This window comes from Dendrobates tinctorius, unplaced genomic scaffold (genome assembly GCF_039654945.1).
Source record: "Dendrobates tinctorius isolate UK_male_01 unplaced genomic scaffold, ASM3965494v1 ptg000034l, whole genome shotgun sequence".
NCBI lineage: Eukaryota > Metazoa > Chordata > Amphibia > Anura > Dendrobatidae > Dendrobates > Dendrobates tinctorius.
This window is the reverse complement of record NW_027361702.1, coordinates 23,941,723-23,968,175: the sequence shown is the minus strand read 5'-3', so window position 1 is coordinate 23,968,175 and position 26,453 is coordinate 23,941,723. Positions and strand designations below refer to the sequence as shown.

The 26,453-nt window shown below is 43.6% G+C and overlaps 1 protein-coding gene across 2 annotated transcripts in view; it reads right to left on the bottom strand.

Moving 5' to 3' along the window:
- Positions 1-26,453, bottom strand: part of LHX6 (LIM homeobox 6) — a 276,203-nt gene that overhangs the window by 168,868 nt on the left and 80,882 nt on the right. The gene's annotated exons all lie outside the window — the stretch shown is intronic.

The window sequence follows — 26,453 nt, the reverse complement described above, 5'->3', positions numbered from 1 at the left end:
ATTTCACGGACATATTTCGACCTATATATCTATCATCTATCTATATTCGAAGATTCTTTTATTACTTAGAAAAATAGCTTGAAAATGACTAAGAGAATGACAGCATGTAAAAGTTGATGTTAAAAACGTATTGTATAGGGATTGCATATGCTGTTCTGCAGTACATGACAGATTCAGGGAAGCTGTGGATTGCGGTTCTTTTCAATGTATTCACATTAGGAGTAAATAACAGCTGATTGGCAGGGTTACCAGGTGACAGACCCCCAAAGATTTCATATTGCTGTCCTATGCCATGAATAACTGTTGGAATAATGCATATTGATCTGTATGTATTGCAACAACTACTACTGTACTGTTTTATATATTGTGCATATTGTGAGATTGTTAACAAAGTTCAGTGACAAAAAAAAACCAGACAGGATGCCCCCTCCTTCTCTTCCCTTCTTGTTGTTGTAATGCTCCCATGCTGCAAGCCACAGCAGATACCAGACTGATCACATTTCATGCTGTAAGCTGTTCAACCTGGATATGAATAAATCTACATTCTGTGTTGCTGACTCTGGATGTTACGCTGATTAATCCGCTGCTAACAGATTATGGGCCCAGAGTCCTAGAGTCCCAGATCCCCAGAGCACAGAGAAAAGAAAAGAAAGGAAGACAGCAAAGATGGCCACCAGCAGCAGCAACTCCATGAAGTTTACAGTACCAAGTCTCACTAACCAGAATTATCAATCCTGGAAATTCAAAGTGAAAATGCTGCTGATAAGAGAAGGTACGTGGAAATACACACAGGAGCCTAAACCTGACCCAGTATCACAGGAGTGGATAGAGATGGATCAGAAAGCACAAAGTACCATATCACTCAGTATAGATGATGATCAGATTGTGCATGTGTGTAAAACTGAAACTGCAAGAGAAATGTGGGAGCAGCTGCAAAAGGTGCATGAGAGGATAAATTTAAGCAATAAACTATCTCATGAGAAAATTGTACCAGTCTAAACTACAGAATGGCCAGGATATGCAGGACTACATAACAAGCATTCTAGAGATTGTAGAACGCCTGAGAGGCATTAGGGAAGATTTGAAGGACTTTCATGTAGCCGCATTACTGCTTAGTGGTCTTCCAGAAAACTATGACACGCTTGTAACCGCACTAGATGCGCGCCCAGATGACGAGCTTACATTGGAGTATGTCAGAGGGAAGCTCATAGATGAATATAAGCGGAAAGCGGAAGGTGTAAACAGCAGGACATGTGATGCAGAATCTGCTTTACAGACACAAAATCTAAATGATAACAGAAAGCACCTAAAAGAAACACGTGAATGTTTTGTTTGCAAGAAATCAGGACATTTGAAAGCCGACTGCAGAGTCTGGAAAGCTAGAATGAATCAGCTGAAAAAGCAAAGCAGTCGTCAAAGGGTTAAAAGTGCTGTGACTGCAGAAAATGATTCTGTGAATACTGAAACTGGTTTTTCTGTCAGTGTAAATACATCAAAGCATGCATGGTGTATAGACTCTGGAGCAACTAGTCACATGACTAATAACAGGGACTTCTTTTCTAAGCTTAACCAAAGTAAGTCAGAGAAAGTGATTATGGCTAATGGTCAGTACATGAGTTCACAAGGTATAGGAGATGGTTATATTGATTGTCAAATCTCACCAACACAAAGCAAGAAGATCCCAGTAAAAGATGTGCTCTATGTGCCTAGTCTTGAGAGTAATTTACTATCTGTGAAGAAACTCACAAAACAAGGAAATGAAGTTACATTTAAGCATGATAGCTGCATCATCTCAAAAGAGGGCCACACACTAGCAGAAGGAAAAATCACAAATGAACTTTACCAGCTTAAATGCGAAGAGTGTGTGTATACTGCTCAGGAAGAAAGGCACAATAACTGCATTCATGTATGGCATAGGCGCCTAGCACACAGAGACCCAGAAGCAATAAGGAAGTTAGTTCAAAAGCAACTAGCTGAGGATATTACAATTGATCTATGTAACCAGATAATGAAATGTACTAGCTGCATCAAAGGGAAAATGTCTAGAAAAGCTTTTCCTAAGAGAAGTACTACAAGAATAGAGCAGACACTAGATTTAATACATACAGATGTCTGTGGTCCAATAAGCACTCAGAATCCTGGGAAGAAGAGATATTTTCTCACATTTATTGATGATCATTCAAGATATACATTTCATGCTGTAAGCTGTTCAACCTGGATATGAATAAATCTACATTCTGTGTTGCTGACTCTGGATGTTACGCTGATTAATCCGCTGCTAACAATACCAATGTACTGTGGAAATATACGGCACTCCTTGGTTCCAAGATAAGGTGCTTGAGTAGGGTGCCAATCCATATACAGTACAGTACCATTAAGTGAAAGACACACTAAAATATTACAGTGAATTAAACAATTTTTCTTTTTAATTACCGTACATTTTTAATTAAAAAGAAAATTTGTTTCATTCACTGCAATATTAAGTGCCAAGTCTTTCACTACGCCATGGATAGGTCATTAATATGCAGTGATTATAATCACAAAGTCCCATATAACATACCTGGGCATAAAGATATGCAAAACTCCTTCTCCCTTTATAATTTAAACATCCATTCTATCTTAACTCATATAATAGATGTTGGCAAGAATTACCACTGAACATAAGGGGTAGGATTCATTTTCTCAAAATGATGAGTGTTTCTAAACTCCATGTATCATATTCAAACCCATCTCCTGCTACCTACAGCACAGCCAGGGCCGGGATGAGGGGCTGGAAGGGCAGGCACCCATTTAGGGTGCTACCTTCTGCCTCCCTGATGGGGGGTGCACTTTGGGGGCAAACAAATGAAAAATAGGTAGTCCGGTTGTGGCTGTGGGGAAGTGAGCGTGGCTACAGAGGAGGAGATCACATGAGATCACAGGAGGCAGGAGCCGGTGACTCTGGCTAACAGTGTGCCCGCTATTAAATAAAATGAATTTTCACTGCTCCCCATGCCCGTAATCCTGCCCACATCTCTGCACTGAAGCCGGTGCCGAGAGGTGAGAGGGACTATGAGAGTTGATAGCAGTGAATATTCATTCTCTTTAATAACAGGCACACATGTTAGCCGACTTCCTCCTATGGCTGGGCGATCACGACAGAACAGGACGCTGCGCTGTGAAGGAGTGGAAGGAGTAGAATCAATTATTTTTTTATGTGGCATGATGGGGCCATATATACTAGAATGGGGGTCATGTATACCAGGATGGGGCAATATATACCAGGATTTTTGATTTTGTGGCACAATCAGGAATCCAATTTGACACTACTGGACTCACAGAAATAAACTTTTTCAAAGCATTTTTCTCAGAGGATTTTGTAAAGCTCATGGTGACTGAGACAAATTTGTAAGTCCAACAATTTTTCAACTAATACACCACTTCATCATTTTGTAACTGGACTCCCATAGATGCAATAGAAATGATGAAGTTTTGGGGCCTTGTTTTCCCATGGGTATAGTGAAGAAAAAAGAAATTTGGCAATTTTGGAGTGTTGAGGTTTGGCTATGACCATTAAACACTTTGAGGCTATCCACAAATTTTTGCAATAACAAAAATAATGCATAATGGCCTTCTTGAGATGATCCCAACTTTGACCGACTTTTCAAAATTTGGCCAGTCATTGATCACTTTAGCAACAATGAAAGGAAGGTTGCAAAAAGGTTGGCGAATGTGTTTCAGAAGGAAGATAAGAAAGGATACAACTTGTCAATGTGACACCAACAAACCTGGCCTGTGTATGAAAGAATGTTTCAAACTGAACCACTCATTCATGGACTACAAAATGTATTTCTGACTTACACAACTCACATATGCCACATGTTGCACTGTACATAACTTACGTACGACAAACTGATGTACTCTATACAACTTATGTATGCCAATCTGTTGCACTTTTCACCACTCACTTATGCCAACCTGAAGAACGCTACACAACTTATGTATGCCAACCTGATCCACTCTACACAACTCACGTATGCCAACCTGATGCACTCTACACAACTCACATATGCCAACTTGGTGCATGGTACACAACTTACGTATTACATCAATTTATAAAAATCTCATACCAGAAAAACACTAAATCAGTTCCATTATAGAGTCACTTGTGGGGGGTTTCTACTGTTTAAGGATATCAGGGACTCTCCAAAAGCAACATGACGCTCGCAGACCATTCCATCAAAGTCTGAGTTCCAAAGTGTCACTCCTTCCTTTCCGAGTCCTGCTGTGCGCCCAAACAGAAGTTTTCCCCCACATATGGTATATCAGCATACTCAGGAGAAATAGCACAACAAATTTTGTGGTCCAGTTTCTCCTGCTATACAGTACTTGAGAAAATGAAAAAAATTGGGGCTAAAACAACATTTTTGTGGGAAAAATCTATTTTTTTTCATTTTCACAGGTCAACGTAGTAAAATTCTATGAAGCACTTGTGGGTTCAAGGTGCTCACCACACATCTAGATAAATTACTTGAGGGGTCTATTTTTCAAAATGGTGAAGATTTTGTGAAATTTTTGGATTTTTATTTTATTTCAAATGCATCAAATAGTGTAACACCGCAGGTCCAGGCTGCTCCCATGCCATCAGCCCCTGTTTGGGACTTCTGAAAATGCTCTAATTAATCTTTTTCTTGACACTACTTGAGTATGGTTTGAGAAAGGCCTCCTAGTAGGTCGAAACGTAACCATAGTATACTCATATCCTGGATTACGATATTATACCCACATTTTGGATACTTCTTTTGTCTGCGGTGTTACACTATTTGATGCACTTGAAATAAAATAAAAATCCAAAAATTTCACAAAATCTTCAGGATTTTTTGCAAGATTAATCCACACTTGGGTGCGACTGTTTATCTACTGACTACTGTTTGTGGACCCTCCACGTACAGTCAGCACCTATCTCCTCCACAGCAAGAGTGCGCGTCTTTCTTCTTTTGCTCTATTTTTCAAAATGGGACATGTGTGGAGGGTTTTAACTGTTTAGGCACATCAGGGTCTCTCCAAACACGACATGACGCCAAAACATCACTTCTTCCCTTCCGAACCCTACTGTGCAACCAAACACAATTTTTTTCCTGACATATGAGGTATCGGCGTAATCAGAAAAAATTGCAGAACAAATTTTGGGGTCCATTTTCTCATGAATTTCTTGTGAAAATAAAAAAAATGTGGGGCTAAAATAACATTTTTTGGGGAAAATCAATTTTTTTCATTTTTACAGTTCAACGTAAAATACTGTGATGCACCTGTGAGTTCAAGGTGCTCACGACATGTCTAGATAAATTCCTTGAGGGGTCTAGTTTCCAAAATGGGGTCACTTGTGGGGGATTTTAACTGTTTAGGCACTTCAGGGGCACACCAAAAGCAACACGGTGTCCGCTCTCGACAGGGGTGAACCTAGCCTCTCTGCTGCCTGAGGCGAACAGCAAAATGAAACCCCCCTGCAAACAAAGTAATTTTTATATCTATATGTAAAAGTGAGTACAATAGTGGACATTTTGATTTAGATAAATAGAAAAAAGGTGTAAAAACAAAAGGATGTCAGCGCCATCACACGCACATACAAGAACAACACAGAAGTATCCAGAACAACAAGGGTCATTAATGGCAATGGTAGGCCTGGCACAGGGCCGGATTGCCAGACTGGGACAAAAATGCAGCCCTGCCACACAAATCCCACCAGCCCACAAACTATAACACTCATCAGCCCCAATCAGTGAATTTTTGCTATACTTTGGCATCCCCTCATCACTCTCTTAAAGGAGTTATTTGAAGAGCCACATGTGAATGGCGCCACGGTGCGTATGATTGACCACAGCTCCATTTACATGTGCACTTCAAAACTACGCTTCCTAGGATCATGGGGGTCCCAGCGGTCAGATCCACAACAAACAGAAAGTCATCCCCTATCCCCACATAATGCTCCATACAGTATTATGGGCCACATATATTACTGCTTTCAGTATTATGGGCCCCATATAATGCTCCATATAGTATATTGGGCCCCATATATTACTTCATACAGCATAATGGGCCCCATATATTACTTCATACAGCATAGTGGGCCCCATATATTACTTCATACAGCATAATGGGCCCCGTATAATTCTCACCATACCCCGCTGCTTTGGTCTCCTCAATGTATTCTGATCCTCCGCACTGCCTGGCACAGGGACATCATTAGCTTTACACATATAATTGTCCACTTGGACTGATAGTAATAGTGATGTTTGTACCCTGTTGTCTGGGGCTGGCCCACTTTATGGGGGTGCTCAGGGCATATGATTATACACCAGTAAAAAGTATGAAAGGCTCAATGTGACCAGTGCCACCTAGTTTCCTACCCCTCTTATTCTACCGGTACAGTGGGCACACTGACTGGTACTGAGGAAAAGAAAGAACAGAGAGAGAGAAAAAGAAAACAGAGAGAAAGAAAGAAAGAACGAAGAGAGAGAAAGAAAGAGGGGAAAGAAAGAACAGAGAAAGAAAGAAGAAATTAAGAAACAGAGAGAGAAAGAAAGAACGAAGAGAGAGAAAGAAAGAGGGGAAAGAAAGAACAGAGAGAGAAAGAAAGAAGAAATTAAGAAACAGAGAGAGAAAGAAAGAACAGAGAGAGAAAGAAAGAGGGGAATAAAAAAAAGAACAGAGAGAGAAAGAGGGGACAGAAAAAAAGAACAGAGAGAAAAAAAAAGAAATAGGAGAAAGAAAGAAAGAAAGAACAGTGAGGGAGAGAGAAAGAAAGAACAGAGAGAGAAAGAAAAAGAAAGAGGGGAAAGAAAAAACAACAGAGAGAGAAAGAAAGAAAGAAAGAAAGGGGAAAGAAAGAACAGAGAGAGAAAGAAAGAGGGGACAGAAAAAAAGAACAGAGAGAGAAAAAAAGAAAGAGAGGAAAGAAAGAACAGAGAGGGAGAGAGAAAGAAAGAGGGGAAAGAAAGAACAGAGAGAGAAAGAAAGAGGGGAAGAAAGAACAGAGAGAGAGAAAGAAAGAGAAATAAAGAAAGAACACAGAGAGAGAGAAAATGAAAGAATAGAAAGAAAGAATAGAAAGAATGAGAGGAAAGAAAGAGAACAGAGAAAGAACAGAGAGAAAGAAAGTAAAAACAGAGAGATAAAGAAAGATTAGAGAGAGAAAGAAAGAAAGATTAGAGAAAGAAAGAGGGGAAAGAAAGAGAAAGAAAGAACAGAGCGAATGAAAGAACAGAGAGAAAGAGGGGAAAGAAAGAACAGAGAGAGAGAAAGAAAGAAAGGGGGAAAAAAGGAAAGAACAGAGAGAAAGAAAAAAGAAAGAAAAAGAACAGACAGAAAGAAAGATTGGACAGAAAAAAAACAGAGAGAGAAAAAAAAGAAAGAGGAGAAAGAAAGAATAGAGAGGGAGAGAGAAAGAGGGGAAATAAATAAAAAAACAGAAAGAAAGAAAGAAAGAAAGAGGGGAAATAAAGAAAAGAGAGAGAAAGAAATAGGGGAAAGAAAGAAGGAACAGAGAAAGAAAGATGGGAAAGAAAGAGAACAGAGAGAGAAAGAGAGGAAAGAAAGAACAGAGAGAGAAAGAAAGAATGAGGGGAAAGAAAGAGAACAGAGAGAGAGAAAGGGAGAACAGAGCGAGAGAAAGGAAGAACAGAGATAGAAAGAAAAAGCAGAGAGAAAAAGAAAGAAAGATTAAAGAGAGAAAGAAAGAGGGGAAAGAAAGAAAGAACAGAGAGAGAGAAAGAGGAGAGAGAGAAAGAGAGGAAAGAAAGAACAAAGAGAGAGAGAAAGAAAAAAAGAAAGATTTGAGAGAGAAAGAAAGTTTCTATAAAGATACTATAGCAGCCCGGCTCCCATTGTAGTGCCCACCTGAGCCTCCCAATGCAGGACATATCATGATCCGCTCACAAGGCCGGCATCCCGAGTCCAAGGCGATCCCGCAGTCCGCGCTGTTGGAGGACATGGTGATGGATCTGAAGCATTCCTCAAAGTGCCTCCATGGTTCCGTCACAATCTCCTCCCGAAATTACCTCATTTCCAGTAAGCTTCTAGCACATCACTTCCGGTGGAACATCATGTGCGAATTTTAAAGTGCTCCTCGGGCCTCCACCGTGTACTCCTGTGTCCGCGGGAAAGCTAAGCTCCCGGCCGGGGCAGAGGGGCAGACTCTCTCAAAATCGGGACTGTCCCGCTGGGAGGTATGGATGCTCCCCACCATACACCTTGTACACGTATGGCTCCGGACACCTCATACACACATGGTTCTGCTTTTTATGCCTCGTACACACACGGCTCCGCTCTGGACACCTCACACACACGGCTCCACTCAGTGCACAGATGGCTCAACTCTGTAAACCTCGTACACATGCGGCTCTGCTCCGTACACGTTTTACACACGTGGCCACGCTCTGTACACCTTGTACACACATGGCTCCACTCTGTAAACCTTGTACACATGCGGCTTTGCTCCATACACCTCATACACACGCGGTTCCACTCCATACACAAGTGGCTCCACTCCGTACACACATGGTTCTGCTCCATACACACAGGGCTCTGCTCCACACACACGGCTCAGCTCCGTACACTTCATATACACAGGGCTTGTTTTGCACGCCCCATACACACACAGCTCCACTCCGTACAACCCTTACACACGTGGCTCCACTCCGTACACCCGGTACACACACGGCTCCGCTCCGTACACCCCGTACACACGCGACACCGCTCCGTACATCCCATACACATGCAGCTCCGCTCCGTACACCCCATATACACGCTGCTCCGCTCCATACACCTCGTACACACTCAGCTCCACACTGTACACCTCGCACACACACGGCTCCACTCCATACACACATGGCTCCACTCCGTAAACCTCGTACACATGCGGCTCTGCTCTGTACACCTTTTACACATGTGGCCACGCTCTGTACTCCTTGTACACACATGCTCCGCTCTGTAAACCTTGTACACATGCGGCTTTGCTCCATACACCTCGCACACACGTGGCTCCACTCCATACACACGCGGCTCCTCTCCGTACACACACGGCTCCGCTCCGTACACATGCGGCTCCACTCTGTACACCCCGTACACACGCTGCTCCGCTCTGTACACCTCGCACACACACGGCTCCACTCCGTAAATCTCGTACACACATGCGGCTCTGCTCCGTACACCTTTTACACATGTGTCCACGTTCTGTACACCTTGTAGACAGATGGCTCCACTCAGTAAACCTTGTACACATGCGGCTTTGCTCTGTACACCTCGCACACACGCGACTCCACTCTGTACACACACGGCTCAGCTCCGTAAACTTCATACACACAGGGCTCCATTTTGTACACCCCATACACACACAGCTCCTCACCGTACACGTGTGGCTCCTCTCCGTACACCTCGCACACGCGGCTCCTCTCCGCACACCTCACATATGCGCGGCTCCTCTCCGTACACCTCGAACACGCGTGGCTCCTCTTCGTACACCTCGCACACGCGCGGCTCCTCTCAGTACACCTCACACATGCACGGCTCCTCTCCGTACACCACGCACATGCGCGGCTCCACTCCGTACACCTCGCACACGCGCGGCTCCGCTCCGTACACCTCGTACACACGCGGCTCTGCTCCGTACACCTCACATACGTGCGGCTCCGCTCCATACACCTCGCACACGTGCGGCTCTGCTCCATACACCTCATACACGTGGCTCCGCTCCGTACACCTCACACACACATGGCTTTTCTCCGTACACCTCGCACACACACAGCTTCGCTCTGTACACCTCGCACACACATGGCTCTGATCCATACACCTCGGACACGTGCGGCTTTGCTACATCTACCCTGTAAACCCCCCGACCCCACACATAAAACTTCCCTTATTCACCACGCAGCACAGCAGAGTCTTGCATAGTACGCTGAGGTCCTTGATCATGTGACCTCGACTCCTCACCTCCTGTGACCTCATCACACGTCCTATGGCAGAGAAGAGAAGATAGCAGAGCAGTGATGGAGATGATCGATAGACCGACGGCTGATAAGCACAGGACCTGTGATGAGGTCACATGATCAGGGAGCCCTGACTCCTTCCCTCCTGTGACCTCATCAATTACAAGGCTCTGCACACTACCAGCAACACCAGCAGTGGGCGGCGCCGTGCTGCCGCCCCCTCTGTTCAGGGACTTGATGCCGCCTGAGCCGACGGCTCAAATTGCCCCATTATAGATGCGGCCCTGGCTCTCGATTACAGCCAACTCTGCTTTCAAAAAGTCAAACGGTGCTCTTTCACTTCCGAGCCCTGCCATACACCCTGTTTTCCCCCACATATGGGGCATCAGCGTATTCAGGAGAAATTGCACAACTAATTTTGGGGTCCATTGTCTTCTGTTAACCTTGTAAAATTAAAAAATTGGGTCTAAAGCAACATTTTTGTGGGAAAAACTACATTTTATTTTTTAACGGCTCAATTTTATAAACTTCTGTGAAGCACCTAAGGGTTAAAGGTGTTCACCACACATCTAGATAAATTCCTTGAGGGATCTAATTTCCAAAATAGGGTCATTTGTGTGGGGTTTTTTTTACTGTTTAGGCTCTTGATTCCAGCTAATTTTGAGTTCAAAAATTCAAATGATGCTCCTTTCCTTTCAAGCCCTGTAATAGTGTACTCAGAAGTTTTCCCCCACATATGGGGTATCAGCGAGCTCAGGCAAAATTGCACAACTAATTTTGCGTCCATTTTCTCCTGTTTCCTTTGTTAAAATAAAAAAATGGGGCTTAAACCTACATTTTTGAGGGGAAAGTGTGATTTTTTTATTTTCATGGCTTAATGTGACTTTAAATGTGATGTGGTCCCTAAAATACGGTAAAGGGTTTTGTAAATTTTGTTGGAAAAATTAGAAATAGCTGATCAACTTTTAACCTTTCTAACTTCCTAACAGAAAAATTATAAAATTATGTTTAAAACTGATGCAGATATAATGTAGACATATGGAGAAAGGTATGTATAAATTATTTTGTACAACATGACAATGAATATAAAAATTGAAAGTTAGAAAATTACAACATTTTCAACATTTTCCCAAAATTTCCGATATTTTCACAAAGAAACGCAAGTCATAGCAAACAAATTTTACCCTTATCATGAGGTAAAATATGTCACGAAAAACAGTCTCAGAATCAGGGGTATCCGTTGAATTATTCCAGAGTTATTACCACATAAAGTGACACTGGTCAGAATTGTAAAATTTGACCTGGGCATGAAGGTGAAAACAGGCTGAGGGTTAATCTATTTATTATTTTGATCTTCCAAGCACACCTTTCAAACTAGTGTCCAAAACTCAAGCCCGCCTCTACAGATCTTTTACATGGTATCTGTCATGACTCTGTTGTCGGGTAACCTGGGAACAGGGGCTCTTTCCCTGTCCCTAACACTAGGGGTTGCCCTAGCTCGCCCTGTTCCCCAGATTACTTCTGAAGATGAAGATGCCAGGGCGACATACCTTGCCTTATCTCCTGAATCCACCCTCCGTCTGTACCCTTCCCCCACCCAGGGAAGAGGGGAGTAGCAGTGCACTGTAGTACACCAACCAGACTAACAAGGTAACATGAACAGGGGAAGCGGAAAATACCAGGCATACAAATATATACCACATATAACAGAGGAATGCACCAGGGAGTGGAGGATGGAGGAAAAGCAAAGTAGGAGAAGAAAAGGGAATTATCACTTACAAAACCAAACAACAGTCACAGATAAATTCACCAAACGCTTCCTCCAAAAACCACCAACTACTATCCTCCAAGCCATGCAGCATAAGCTATCTCTGATGATCTGTGTCAGTCAGGACCCAGTTTATATAGGCGATATGAGTGGGTAACAGTGCACAGCTGAGAGCCTAAACTCCCAGAGCGCCCAACATGGCAGATTAACCCCTGTACTGCCAAAATAAATTTACACCATTTCAAAAGAAGGTGAAGTACTTCTTCTCAGCGCAGGAGTAGGAGAAATCAGCCGTTGTGGTCTTCTGGCTCCTCTCTGTTGTGGTAACCCCGTGACAGTTTCTGGGCTTTTAATCGTTTAAGCAAATTCTTAGAACTAATTCAATTGCGTCAAAAATATTTTGGAATTCAAACTACATCCTGGTCCCACTTTCATATTATTCCACTATTAGTAGAAGAAAAATTATGGAGCACGAAACCTTTCATCTCCTCCCCAACTCCTTCATGTAATAATATTGCTTGTGAAAAGGGTGCTGCTCAAATATCGTCTGCAATCATCTGTTCCAAAACTACAGGAACTCATAGACCAACTGAAACATTTACCATCTGTTCCAAAACTACAGGAACTCATAGACCAACTGAAACATTTACTCTGCTGCATGTGGCAAGGCTTGATACTCAAAAAAAAAAAGAACGGACAAGTAACTATTTAAAAAAATGGAAACCATTTATTTTGAAATTCTGTAGTTTGGAAGACATATCCCAGATAGTTGCATCATTCATTATTTCAATATTGTATCATACGGAGAAATTTAAGGGCACTCTGAGCAAACTAATGTTAGACATCTAGATATCTCAATTCTTTGATAATATCAGGTTAGTTTCTTTCCTGGCATAAAACATTCAAAGAAAAAGCAGGAAATGGTTATAATGGAACAACAATCTAATGGTTAAGACCAAAGACAACCATGAAAATATATCGATACTATGTTGAATCATTATAATCATAACAAAAACATCTTCTTTTACTGTTTATGACAACTTAATGTATACACACACACTTGGTCAAAATTGTTGGTACCCCTTGTTTAATGACAGAAAAACCCACAATGTTCACAGAAATAACTTGAATCTGACAAAAGTAATAATACATCAAAAATCTATGAAAATGAACAAATGAAAGTTAGTCATTGCTTTTCAACCATGCTTCCACAGAATTTTTAAAGAAATAATACTCATGAAATAGGCCTGGACAGAAATGATGGTACCCCTGAAAATAATGTGACAAAAGGGACATGTTAAATCAAGTGTGTCCACTAATTCGCATCACAGGTGTCTACAATCTTGGAATCAGTGAGTGGGCCTGTATTGAGGGCTACAGATACTCACTGTGCTGTTTTGTGACATGGTGTGTATCACACGCAACATGGACCAGAGGAAGTGAAGGAAAGAGTTGTCTCAGTAGGTTAGAAAGAAAATTATAGACAAATATGTTAAAGGTAAAAGTTATAAGACCATCTCCAAGGAGCTTGATGTTCCTGTGACTACAGTTGCACATGTTATTCAGAAATTTAACCTCCATGGGACTGTAGCCAACCTCCCTGGACGTGGCCGCAGGAGGAAAATTGATGATAAATCAAAGAGGGGGATAATACGAATGGTAGCAAAAGTGCCCAGAAAAACTTCTAAACAGATTAAAGGTGAACTTCAAGCTCAAGGAACATCAGTGTCAGATCGCACTATCCGTCATTGTATGAACCAAAGTGGACTTCATGTGAGATGACCAAGGAGGACACCATTGTTGAAAAAAAATCATAAAAAAGCCAGACTGGAATTTACCAAACTCCATGTTGACAAGCCACAAAGCTTCTGGGAGAATGTCCTATGGACAGATGAGACAAAAATGGAACTTTTTGGCAAGGCACATCAGCTCTATGTTCAAAGATGGAAGAATGAAGCATATCAAGAAAAGAAGACTGTCCCTACTGTGAAACATGGAGGAGGCCCTGTTATGTTCTGGGGCTGCTTTGCTTCATCTGGCACAGGGTGTCTAGAATCTGTGCAGGGTACAATGAAATCTCAAGACTATCAACAGATTCTAGAAAGAAATGTGCTGCCCAGTGTTAGAATGCTTGGTCTCAGTCGCAGGTTATGGGTCTTGCAACAGCATAATGACCCAAAACACCCAGCTAAAAACACAGAAGAATGGCTAAGAGGAAAACATTGGACTATTCTGAAGTGGCCTTCTATGAGCCCTGACCTAAATCCTATTGAGCATCTTTGGAAAGAGCTGAAATATGACGTCTGGAAAAGGCTACCTTCAACCTTCAAACCCGAGACAACTGGAGCTCTTGAGGAGTGGGCCAAAATACCTGTCGAGAGGTGCAGAAGTCTCATTGACAGTTACAGGAATCATTTGATTGCAGTAATTGCCTCTAAAGGTTGTGCAACAAAATATTAAGTTAAGGGTACCATCATTTCTGTCCAGGTCTATTTCATCAGTTTTAGTTTTTTTTTTAATTCTGTGGAAGCATGGTTGAAAAGCAATGTCTGACTTTCATTTGTTCATTTTAATAGATTTTTGATTTATTATTACTTCTATCAGATTCAAGTTATTTCTTTCACTATTGTTGGTTTTTCTGTCATCAAACGAGGGGTACCAACAATTTTGACCATGTGTGTACAAACACGCCTGCGTGCGTGCATTAAAATGCTACCTACAATGTAAAGATATAAGTTTTATCTTGTTGGGGTTTTTTTGCTTACTTATTACACAAAATTAATTAAAAAATTGTATTTAAAAAAAGAAATAAAAGGTTAGACTGTACATATCACCCAAATTATAGCAAGAAAAATAAAAACAGAAAACAAGGATTGTACAGCTTTATATCACATGGAGTAGTCAGGTAGCCGTGCTGACTGCACAGAGGTTCTGTACTATGAGGATCGGATATTTGACGAGAGCCAATCACTAACTACTGAACATGGTCGTCTACATAATAGGATTGCAAAATAAAAAAAATATTCCAATGGGTAAAAAAAAAATTGTATTTAAAAAACATGGCTTTTTTCCCCAAAAAAACAGCAATACCCTCATCCTGTGTCTGCGAGTTATAAAGAATGCTCACGGACAAGGTGGGCGCTTTTCTGGAAGAGAACATCCACTTTTTTCTGATATCATACAACCCATTTGCAGCAGTAATATTTTTTTTTAGTTATTAGGCATGACGTACAATAAAACATTATATTGTGGTACCGCGATAGCCAGAAAAATCAGGGTAAATACAAGGACTGAAGTCTAAGGAGTATTGTTTCTATTTTTTCAGAGAGTGACATACCATGTCATGCCAAGGTAAGGAGTGTCACGCCTACCGCCGCTGTATCTGGCCCCGCTGCCTCCGCCACTGCTGTCGCTGCAGCCGCTGTTCCTGTCACCGCTGTCTCGGCTTCCGCTGTCGTGCCTGCAGAGCCATGGCGCGCTCACCTCTCCCGGCGCGCCCTCGGAGTGGGCTCGAGTCACCCAGATCCTCCACTTCCGGTCCTGCGGCCAGCCTCTGCCTCCCGTTGGGTGCACAGGCCCACCTCACACCACAGACTGCGTCTCACTTCCTCCTAACCGAACCGCTCCACCCCTTTTCCTCGGTGATCCTGGAGGACCCTGACCCGGAGGTCCTGCAGCACGCATCCTATCTCAGGTAGCCTCACCCCCTGCTCTGTGACTGACTATCACAATGGAGAAGGTGTGAAACCGTAGCGGAATCGGCACAAAGAATTGACATGCTGCGGATTTGAACCCGCAGCAAATCCGCAGCATGTGCACAGCGTTTTCCAGTTTACCATTGAAAACAAAGGTACTGTACAACGCACCTAAATCTGCTGCGGACTCACAGAGCCTGAAACGCTGCGGATCCGCAGCAGAATCCACACCGTGTGCACATAGCCTTACAAATAAGTGACTGAGACAAGAGCACAACATTTATGAGATGTTACAACTGGACATTTGTGTAGGGGGTGGATGGGATGGTGCCTCCTATAAATAAGATAAGGTTATAAAATTAAAGTTTATGTTTCAAAACGGAGAAGTGATGGTTTAGGGATTTTGTTTCTTGAGTCAATCTGGTGGAAAGTATGTCCATGTAGTGAGTTATAAATCCAGGTGTTAGATTGAGTCCTTCTTAAAATAACCTTTCAGTATTAAGAGAGTTTGGTAAGAGGGAGACCAATTAGTAGAGAGTTACAATAGTCCAGATGAGAATGAATAAGAGAAACAGTAAGAGTTTTTGCAGAGTCGAAAGTAAGAAAGGGTCGAATTCTAGAAATGTTTTTGAGGTGCAGATAACAAGAGCGTGTCAGTGATCGGATGTGGGGGTGAATGAAAGCTCAGAATCAAGTATGACCCAAAGACAGCGGGCATGTTGCTGGGGAGTAAAGGTGGAACCACACACGGAAATGGCAATGTCGGGCATAGGTAGGTTAGTAGAGGGAGGAAACACGAGGAGTTCAGTTTTTGACAGGTTCAGTTTCAGATAGCGGGAGGACATGATGTTAGAGACAGCAGTAAGACAATCACTGGTGTTTTCCAAAAAGGCAGGCATGATATCAGGAGAAGAAGAGTATAATTGGGTGTCATCAGCATAGAGATAGTACTGGAACCCAAATCTACTGATTGCTTGACCAATAGGGGCAGTGTACAAAGAGAAGAGGAGGGGGGCCTAGAACCAATCCTTGAGGAACCCCAAGAGTAAGGGGAAGATGAGAGGAGGAGGAGCCAGCAAACGATACAGTAAAGGAGCGGTCAGAGAGATAGGAGGAGAACCAGGAGAGAGCGGTGTCCTTGAGGCCGATGGAGCGGAGCATAGTGAGCAGGAGCTGATGATCCACAGTGTCGAATGCTACGGAGCGATCCAAGAGAATTAGCATGGAGTAGTGACCATTAGATTTAGCTGTTAGAAGATCATTAGAGATTTTTTTTTTTACCAGTATTTACACAAGAAAATCCCATGACGGATAACATGATCAGGGATAAAAAATTCTCCATTAAATGTCCCCTGCTAAACCCAGGCGGCGTCTAAAAATCATTAAATTGACAAATCCCCGATCCCGGATGGGATACACCCCCGAGTACTGCAGCATTAAGTACATATATAGACCATTATTTTTAATCTTTAAAGATTCCATAATAACAGTATCTGTACCACAGGACTGGCGTATGGCAAATGTGGTGCCAATATTCAAAAAGGGGACAAAAACTGAACTTGGAAATTATCGGCCAGTAAGTTTAACCTCAACTGTGGGTAAAATCCTGGAGGGTTTTCTAAGGGATACTATACTGGAGTATCTGAAGAAGAATAACCTCATGACCCAATATCAACATGGGTTTACGAGGTACCGTTCCTGTCAGACTAATCTGATAAGCTTTTATGAAGAGGTAAGTTCCAGACTGGACCAAGGAAATGCAGTGGATGTGGTGTACATGGACTTTTCAAAAGCTTTTGATATGGTGCCACACAAAAGGTTGATACATAAAATGAGAACAATGGGGATAGGGGAAAATATGTGTAAGTGGGTTAAGAGCTAGGTCAGGGATAGGAAACAAAGGGTGGTTATTAATGGAGCACACTAGGACTGGGTCACGGTTAGCAGTGGGGTACCACAGGGGTCAGTATTGGGCCTGCTTCTTTTCAACATATTTATTAATGACCTTGTAAAGGGCATAGAGAGTAGAATTTCAATATTTGCTGATGACACTAAACTCTGCAGGGTAATCAATACAGAGGAGGACAATTTTATATTACAGGAGGATTTATGTAAACTAGAAGCTTGGGCTGATAAAATGGCAAATGAGCTTTAATGGGGATAAATGTAAGGTAATGCCTTGGGTAGAACAAACAAGATGTATAATTATGTGCTTAATTGTAAAACACTGGGCAAAACTGTTACTAAAAAAGACCTGGGTGTATGGGTGGACGACAAACTCACATTTAGTGGCCAGTTTCAAGCAGCTGCTGCAAAGGCAAATAAAATAATGGGATGCATTAAAAGAGGCATAGATGCTCATGAGGAAAACATAATTTTACCTTTATATAAGTCACTAGTGCCACCACACTTAGAATACTGTGTACAGTTCTGGTCTCCGGTGTATGAGAAAGACATGGCTGAACTGGAGCGGGTGCAGAGAAGAGCGACTAAGATTATTAGGGAATGGGGGGTCAACAATACCAAGACAGGTTATTATGGGTTGCCCTCCCAGGGCTGTGGGGTACTCGGTACCGGGCCGGTATCAGTGGGATGTGTCACAGTGGCGGTGGCCCGGACCGTGGCCCTGGGCACCCAAGTAATAGGAAGATGTGAATGGTGAAATGTAGTTAAATGAATAGTTTGTGACACCACCTGTGGTGATCGGCAAGGGAGGTGTTAAGCCGACGCTGCATGCAGATCCACTGGGACTGATGGGGTGGTGCAGCAATGATGTTATAGCCCTCCACAGGCAGGGCTGTTGTCCCAGGGCAGTGTAGATATGGAGACACTTAGATGTTGTAGTGTTTGGCGCAGGGGATGTAGCAGTGCCAGGTGGACGGATGCAGGAAGGAATGGAGGACACCAGGGCATGTAGTTCCAAAGCTTTACTCGCAGTCTGTAGTGCCCGCTTCTGTGCCGTGTCCTCCGGGTCAGGGACTTAGTCAACCTCCAGGCAAGATGGAATGCTCCCTGTTGTGAACTCATTATCTGGTCTACCAGTTGTGAGTTCTCCTTCTGGGCTCACTCTGGTGGTAACAGAAGGTAGTGAGGTGGATTTAATTAGTAGAGATCTGCCACCTGATGATGAGGATAACGATTGGATCTCTGGAATCTCAGACTGGATTTGAGATAGCCGACGCCCTATTCTGGTGCTGGTGATTCCTTCTGGCTTTTCAGGTCTTGGTTTTCAGCTCTGTTCCAGTCATCTCAAGCTAAGTGTTTCTGCTAATGTTCACAATTGATTTTGTTGGTCTATTCAGTTTCTTGTGTGGTCAGCCAGCCCCGGCTGGGGTTGTGCTGAATTTCCACTATTATTTATCTGTATTTGCCAATTTGCTTTTTGTCCCTTATTAGATTGGCCTCTTTTTTGCTCTGTCTCAGAATATTTCAGAGTGCTGATATAGTGGGAGAAGTCTATTGACTTCAGGGTTAATTTTGTTATCAAAAGTGTTGGACATTATTTTTGTAGGGTTTTTTGGGGCAGATTGCAGATAGTGCCTTTCCTTTCCTGTCCTTTCTAGTTAGTTTGGGCCCCATCATTTGCTCAGCCTATTTTCCTGCCTGTGTTTGTGTTTTCATTTTGTTTCACCGTCAATACATGTGTGGGGGCTGTCTATTCCTTTGGGGTCTGCTCTGGGGCAGTTAGTTTTCCCCTTTTCTTGCTTTAGGCTTATTTAGTCCTCCAGCTGTGATGAGGCATCTAGATTCATCGTAGGAACGCTCCATGGCTGCTGCTAGTTGTGTGGTTAGGATCAGGGGTCTGCAATCTGCATAGTTACCAACCTCTCTGGTTTTCTGTGACTTAGCTTGTTTAGTTTTCCTCCTCGGTGACCCATTCATAACAGCTCCCTTCCACACTCTGCCAACTTATGTGCCTTTTCTGAACGTCTCCTCTATAGCGCCTTTAAGTGTGAAGATCTCCTAGTACTGTGTTACACTGGAGTTCCTCCTGACAGATGTTCCCAAGAACTCTACTTGCACGGCAGACAGCTGTAGCCTGCTTCGGGGACTCCCTACTCCTAGTCCCAAATCTCTATCCATGTTACTGTTGTGCCCTCAAGTCTTAGATGGGAGTAGTGCATTTACAGCCCACTACTCCACCGGTGTCTGCTGCAGAACCATTAGTGTCCATACAACCTCTGGGACCGGGCCCCGGCCTTGCGCTTAGAATTTCTAGGCAGGGTTCTTCCTCTAACCCACGTCCTCTGTGTTCCCTTTTACTCCTACGTTCCGTACTTGTCTTTTCCCTTCTATGGAAGCTCAGGCTTCAGTTCAATGTCCTTCTCCTTCTTTCCTTTCCCGTGCCAGCTGGCTCAGATCACTGATGCAGCTGCAGCACTCCTTCCTCCATCACACTTCCTCTCTCCTACTCCACCTCTGAACTCAACTGAACCTAATCCTGGAACTGTCCCGCTCTTATATATATATTCTGAACTCCACCCACCTCCCAGCACGTCTAGTGATCCAAGCAGGGAACCACCAAAGGTGCTCTGCTTCTCTCTAAGCAAGGAGCCGCAATGTGGTTTTGCTGAACTACTCTACTGTGTGGGGTGCGAGTGTTGGAGCGTGGTCAGGAGCCTCCAACTTACCTGGATGGTGGGGCACCACACCTTAGGAGAAGGTGCAGTACCTCTGTGGCGACTGAGCCTCAGGGGTGCCACAATTACACTTGGGGTTATTTAGTTTGGAAAATCTAAGGCTTAGGGGTGATCTTATTACAATTTATAAATATATGCTGGGACAGTACAAAGACCTTTCTAATGATCTTTTTACTCTTAGACCTGTGACGGGGACAAGGGGGCATCCTCTACGCCTGAAGGAAAGAAGGTTTAAGTATACTCACAGATGCGGATTCTTTACTGTAAGAGCAGTGAGACTATGGAACTCTCTGCCATATGATGTTGTAATGAGTGATTCCCTACTAAAATTTAAGAAGGATCTGGATGCCTTTCTTGAATAGTATAATATTACAGGGTATTATACACTAGTTTCCTTGATATTGCATTGATCCAGGGAGCTAGTCTGATTGCCGTATGTGGAGGCGGGAAGGAATTTTTTTCCCCAATGTGAAGCTTACTGTTTGCCACATGGGTTTTTATTTGCCTTCCTCTGGATCAACATATTAGGGCAAGTTAGGATAGGATATGGGTTGAACTAGATGACTTAAAGTCTTCCTTCAACCTTAATAACTATGTTACTATGTTTTAGTGAAGGCAGTTTCAGTAGAGTGTAGAGAGCGGAAATCGGATAGTAGAGGGTCGAGAAGAGAGTTATCTGAGAGATAGCAAATAAGTCGGGCATGAACCAGGCGTTCCAAGAGTTTAGAGATGACGGGAAGATTAGAGACAGGTCTATAGCTAGTGGCACAGTTTTGGTTGAGGTATGGATTTTTAAGTAATGGCTGTATGATGGCATTGATGGCATGCTTAAATGAGGAGGGAAAGATACCAGAAGAGAGAGAGAGGTTGAATATTTTTGTTAGGTGAGTGGTGACAGCAGGGGAAAGGGACTGGCGGAGATTTGATGGAATGGGGTCACTGGTGCAAGTAGTATGGCGAGAAGATGCAAGGAGCCTGATTACTTCTTCTGTTACTGGTTCAAAATCAGAGAGTGAGCTAGATGCAGTGGGGGAGGGAGGACAGTGCATGGTATGAGGTGATTGGGAGATAATTTCCTGTCGGATATGGTCAATTCTTTCTTTGAAATAATTGGCCAGATCATCAGCGTGGAGATCCGTGGTTGGGGCCTGCATTCTTGGGTGGAGTAGGGAATGAAAAGTGTGAAAGAGACATTTCAGGTTATTGGATAGTGAGGTGATGAGGGTGTTGAAATAGGTTTGTTTTGAGAGGTGCAGGGCAGTGTTGTATGTTTTAAGCATAAACTTATAATGGATGAAATCTTCGGGTAGATTGGATTTTCTCCACAGACATTCGGCGCACCTGGAGCACAGCTGTAGGAAGCGTGTTTGCAGCGTGTGCTAGGGTTGTTGCCATCTGTGCCTAGTTGTTCTATATATAATAGGTGCAGTTTCATCCAGGGCACTTTGAAGTGTTTCATTCTAATGCTTCAGTGCAGAATCAGGTGTAAAGTAGCTCTTATTGTTAGTGTTGGGGGACACTCACTTGGCAACAGATTAATAGGGTCAGGCACAGGTTTTTTCCACATAAACAGTCCATTTTGGTTTATTCAAACATCATAAACCGCTGTAGGCCATGTTACACTTCACATGCTTAACACATAGTCCAGGACATTTACAGGTTATGACTTTTCCTTGCAGTCCCTAAACACGCTGGACCTCTCTGTCCAGTAACCATGGGCGACCGCACGCCAAACAGTTCATTAACGTTCATAAAACTTTACAAACACCAATAGTTATATTCCCATGTCGGGGGTTACCTCGCAGGAGCTCCTGCTCCAGATGCCGACTTTTTGGTAGTCCTCTCTCTCAGGGAAGCTGCCGAACTGGGATCACCATCCCAGACAATGCCTTGCTCACCAGGCCACCTGACAGTCCAGATCCACAGATGGACAATAGCTCCCCCAATGCAGTGCCGTTACTGGCTCTGCAAACACACGTGGCCTGTCTGAGTGCTATTCAGGATGTCCATCCCCACTTTGGAACCGTCCAACACACAGGCCTTACCGGGTGCTATTCAGGGATCCAACCCTCCTCCCAGGGTCTCCCAACACACCGGCCACCAGGTCCAGGGCCTCAGTGGGTGCTATTCAGGAAGTCCGTCCCCTCCTGAGATCATCCAACACTCACGCCTCACCAGGTCCAAGGTCGCAGCACGTGCTCCAGGGATACAATTCTTCTCTGAGAATTTCCCAACACTGACCCTCCAGGACCTTGCACCCTGAACCATTCAGGTACACACTCTCTCTCCATGTGACCAGACCTCAGGCACATTATATGGTACATACCACACCCACAGGTCAGGTATGGACCACATGGTCATGACCTCACTACATGTGTTATTCCACACACAGCCACACACATACAGGCTTTACATTGGGCGTTCAGACACATGCCCCTGGGTGGGTTTGTAGGTGACTGGTCCCACCCATCTCACCAAGTCACCTGGATGCTTCCCTGATACGCAGTAACAAACCCTCAGCAGTACCTCTGCTGATCAATACACGTTCCAGCTGTAGGAAGAGTAACCGACGGGGGGGGTGACCCGCTTCTTTCCGCAAACAAACACGAGACTGAGACAGAATTTGTATTCAACAGGTCCGTTTTTATTGGCCGCCCTTCTGACGACCACAGCAATTCACCACAGCAGCTTCACCTTTCTCCATATACAGGCCTGGGTACCTTCACTTCTTTTCCACTGTAGTCGTGGCGTCTTTCGTGGCTCTTCTCACTGTGGCTGCCCTAGGCCAATCCACCACAGTGCTTCACCAGTCTGAGTACGCCGTCCATTTGGTACCCTCAGGCTGTCTTCGTCTGCGGCTACTGTCCTCTGGGCCACCTCCCGTGACTGCCTCAACTGTCAGTCCCCTTCAGAACTTTTCTATTGTCTCTTTCTCCTCAGCAGAAATTCCTCTCTACTGTGCTTCTATCGCTGACTGGATCTTCCAGTACCTTCCTTCAATCTTTTATACTTCCAGTCCTGGTAACTCCGCCCACCATCACCTGACAGTTTCTCTGACCAATGGCAGTTATTCAGTCCCACTCTTCCACTCTCCACTGCCCTCTAATGGTCAAACTACAATACTGCACCCTTTCTCTTTATCTCAGCGGATTCACACCTACACTGCGCTACACCTCCGCCTACCCACTACAGACAGGTCTGTCCGTCAGTCCACCTTCCCTACACAGCTTCCATCACTAGGCACCCACCCTTGTGATACATATCGGCCATTTACAATCCTGCCGCTCACCATTTCCCCATCACAATAAAGGAAACACCTGCATGCATGTCCTGGGAAGCCCATACAGCGCCCCCTAGCTGTCACAGGGGTCACTGCATCACACAGGACATGAGAAGGAGGAGATAGGGGCCAATGATGACTGCAAGTTATTCACAAGTTTCTGGGTGTTAATGGCCTGCATGTTTCAAAAAGTGTGGAAAGTGGGAGTGACCTGGGCAGGATGGCAGTTCTCGATAGAGAATGATAGAAGGTTGTGGTCAGAGAGCGGGAGAGGGGAGTTTGTGAAATCATCCACTGAGCAAAGCCGGGAGTTTCTGTCTTCATGCATTGGAGAATTAGTAAGCTGCGAGAGGCCGAAAGAGGAGGTTAGAGATAAAAGGTGAGAAGCAGAATGGTGAGAGGGGAAGAGCAATGGGGATGTTGATTTCTCCCATGATGAGGGTGGGGATGTCACAGGAGAGATTGTGGAAGCCAGGTGGCAAAGTGATCCAGAAATTGATGGATGGGGCCCGGAGGACAATACACCACTGCCACTCGCATGGTGAAGGGGACGTAGAGTCTGACAGCATGGAACTACATAAAACGACATAAAAAGTATCGAATAGAGACAGTCAAGAAAAGGAGCAGTCTGAAGAGCACCAAATACATGTTGCCTGCACCCTACTGACTACCAGTGGCATAAATAGAGCGCAATAGCCTGAAGTGTAAAATATGGACATGGGCCCCCACCTGCATGTTCGTCAGATGTATGGACCCTTGTAATGTTTCTGTGAAGACATATATGTTCGCCCTCTCATGTAATAATGTCCCCCACCCTTTAATAATGCCCCTGATCATGTGCCCCTTTTCTGTAATAATGTCCCCCATCCTAGGTCCCTTCCAGGTATATTGTCCTCCATGCAGGGCCTTTTCCTGATATAATGTCCCCCATCCTGGGCCTCTTCTAGGTATAATGTCCTCCATGCACAGTGTTTTCCTGGTATAATGTTCCCCATCCTGGGTCCCTTCCAGGTATAATGTCCTCCATGCAGGGCCTTTTCCTGATATAATGTCCCCCATCCTGGGCCTCTTCTAGGTATAATGTCCTCCATGCACAGTGTTTTCCTGGTATAATGCCCCCCATCCTGGGTCCCTTCCAGGTATAATGTCCTCCATGCAGAGCCTTTTCCTGGTATAATGCCCCCCATCCTGGGCCCCTTCCAGGTATAATGTCCTCCATGTAGAGCCTTTTTCTGGTATAATATCCCCCATCCTGGGCCCTTTCCAGGTATAATGTTCTCTATGCAGGGTCTTATCCTGGTATAATGTCCCCCATCTTATGACCCTTCCATAAACCTGGAAGATGCCCATCAGATGCATACATTGAAGTTTTGGGTTTCCAGTGTAAAATAGTGCCTTCTTATGGCAGAGAAGCCTTTGGGCCACCTCAGGAACCGTTGCCCATATAGATGACTGCATCTTCTGCATTCCCTATAGCTAAACTTTATAGGCTCTGTTCACTTTCTATTGGCTGTGTTCCATGTTCTTAAAACACAGCACAGACATAAGAGAATTTGAGAAAAGTACAATATTTTTCAGAATATCAAATCTTGAAGTAAAAGGCACAAAGTATCACAATAAACAGCAACATGCTGAGATAGCAAATAAATATTGTAAAATTCCCAGCCAGGAAAAAAGTGTGTTCAACACTTGTTTGTGCAGATAAAAATATTACATACAAGGTGAAAACACGTCTTGTTAGTAGAATAAATTCTATTATATGAAGGGTTAGGGGTTATATACAGAGAGAGAGGTTATATATTATCTTAAGTGGTCACAACACCCTGATTCATAAGGTCTCCTGACCTCATCTTCAGAGTTGCGTAGTTAATGAAAAGGATAAACATAAAAGTCCCGGCTCCCACATCACCACTGATTGGCTGATTGGCTCTTATTATGGAAGCGCTTGGTCGAAGCTGCTTGAGTCAAAACCTTTCAGGTATGAATGGTGTCTAGACTATGACACAACGAGGCTTATCAGGTTGATGTTAGATCACAACTTGGCAGCCAACACCTCTCCAGGTATTCGTCAATAATATGTTCCAGATGTCGAAGGTGGAAAAAGTAGATTAGCTCTGGAGATATACATGCTACGGATTAGATGTAGTGTTATGTAGCATTTTTTTTATTTATTGGGGTTGAAAAGAATGACCAAAAGTTTAGGTGGACCCTGATTAAATCCTTTCCAAATATAATTTTTGCAAGTTGCTTACTTGGCAGGTTGCATGTAAAAAAAAAATTATTTTTTATATAGCAATCAGTTTTTTTCTTCTATAATTTGTGGAAACGTTGACTTTCAAATATGTTTAAAAGGTCATTTGTAACTGGACTGGCCTTACTACACCTTACTACAATTGTTCTAGGGGACGCTAATTGGAAGAACGTGGAGTATGAAAATAAGGCAGGTGTCTCATGAGCGTATATTCTCTTATCCAAGAGAATCAGATCAATTATGCAAATTATATTCAGATCAAATTGTGATGTGGGTTTGTTCCAAGTGTCAGCTTAGCGTGATCTGATTATCTCGAATGAGAGAATCAAAGCACAAATCAGAAGATGGAGAGAAGAATTTCTCCATCTTCTCCATTGTGTGCATCTATGGCAATCAAATTCCACTCAGATTTCATCTGCGTGCAGTCCAATGTTTTCCACACCCATATACTTGATTAGGTGAATGCGATCTGATTTGAGCAGCAAATCTCAGCTTGACACGATTTGGCATGTGAAAAAAAAATACTGATCAGCACTGCCCCATAGCATAACATTGGACCGAGTCGAGTACTATCCAATAAAACATCAGAGAGCCTCGGCCAATGTATACACTTGTGTGAGCGAGCCCTGAAGCTGACTCTTGGTTTTGATTGGCAAGAAGACACCACATTGTTATTGCACTGTCACTTCAGTGCCAAAAGAAGTGACGACTGCAATTAAGTGGTACCTCATGGAACATCCACTTACATGCAATGCCTACTATAGATCAGAAGAAGGGAAGTTGGGGGCATTGTCCTGATGAGATTTAAGCCCCTCATACAAATTAGATGGCTGTCAGCCAAACAATGCTTCGGCCAA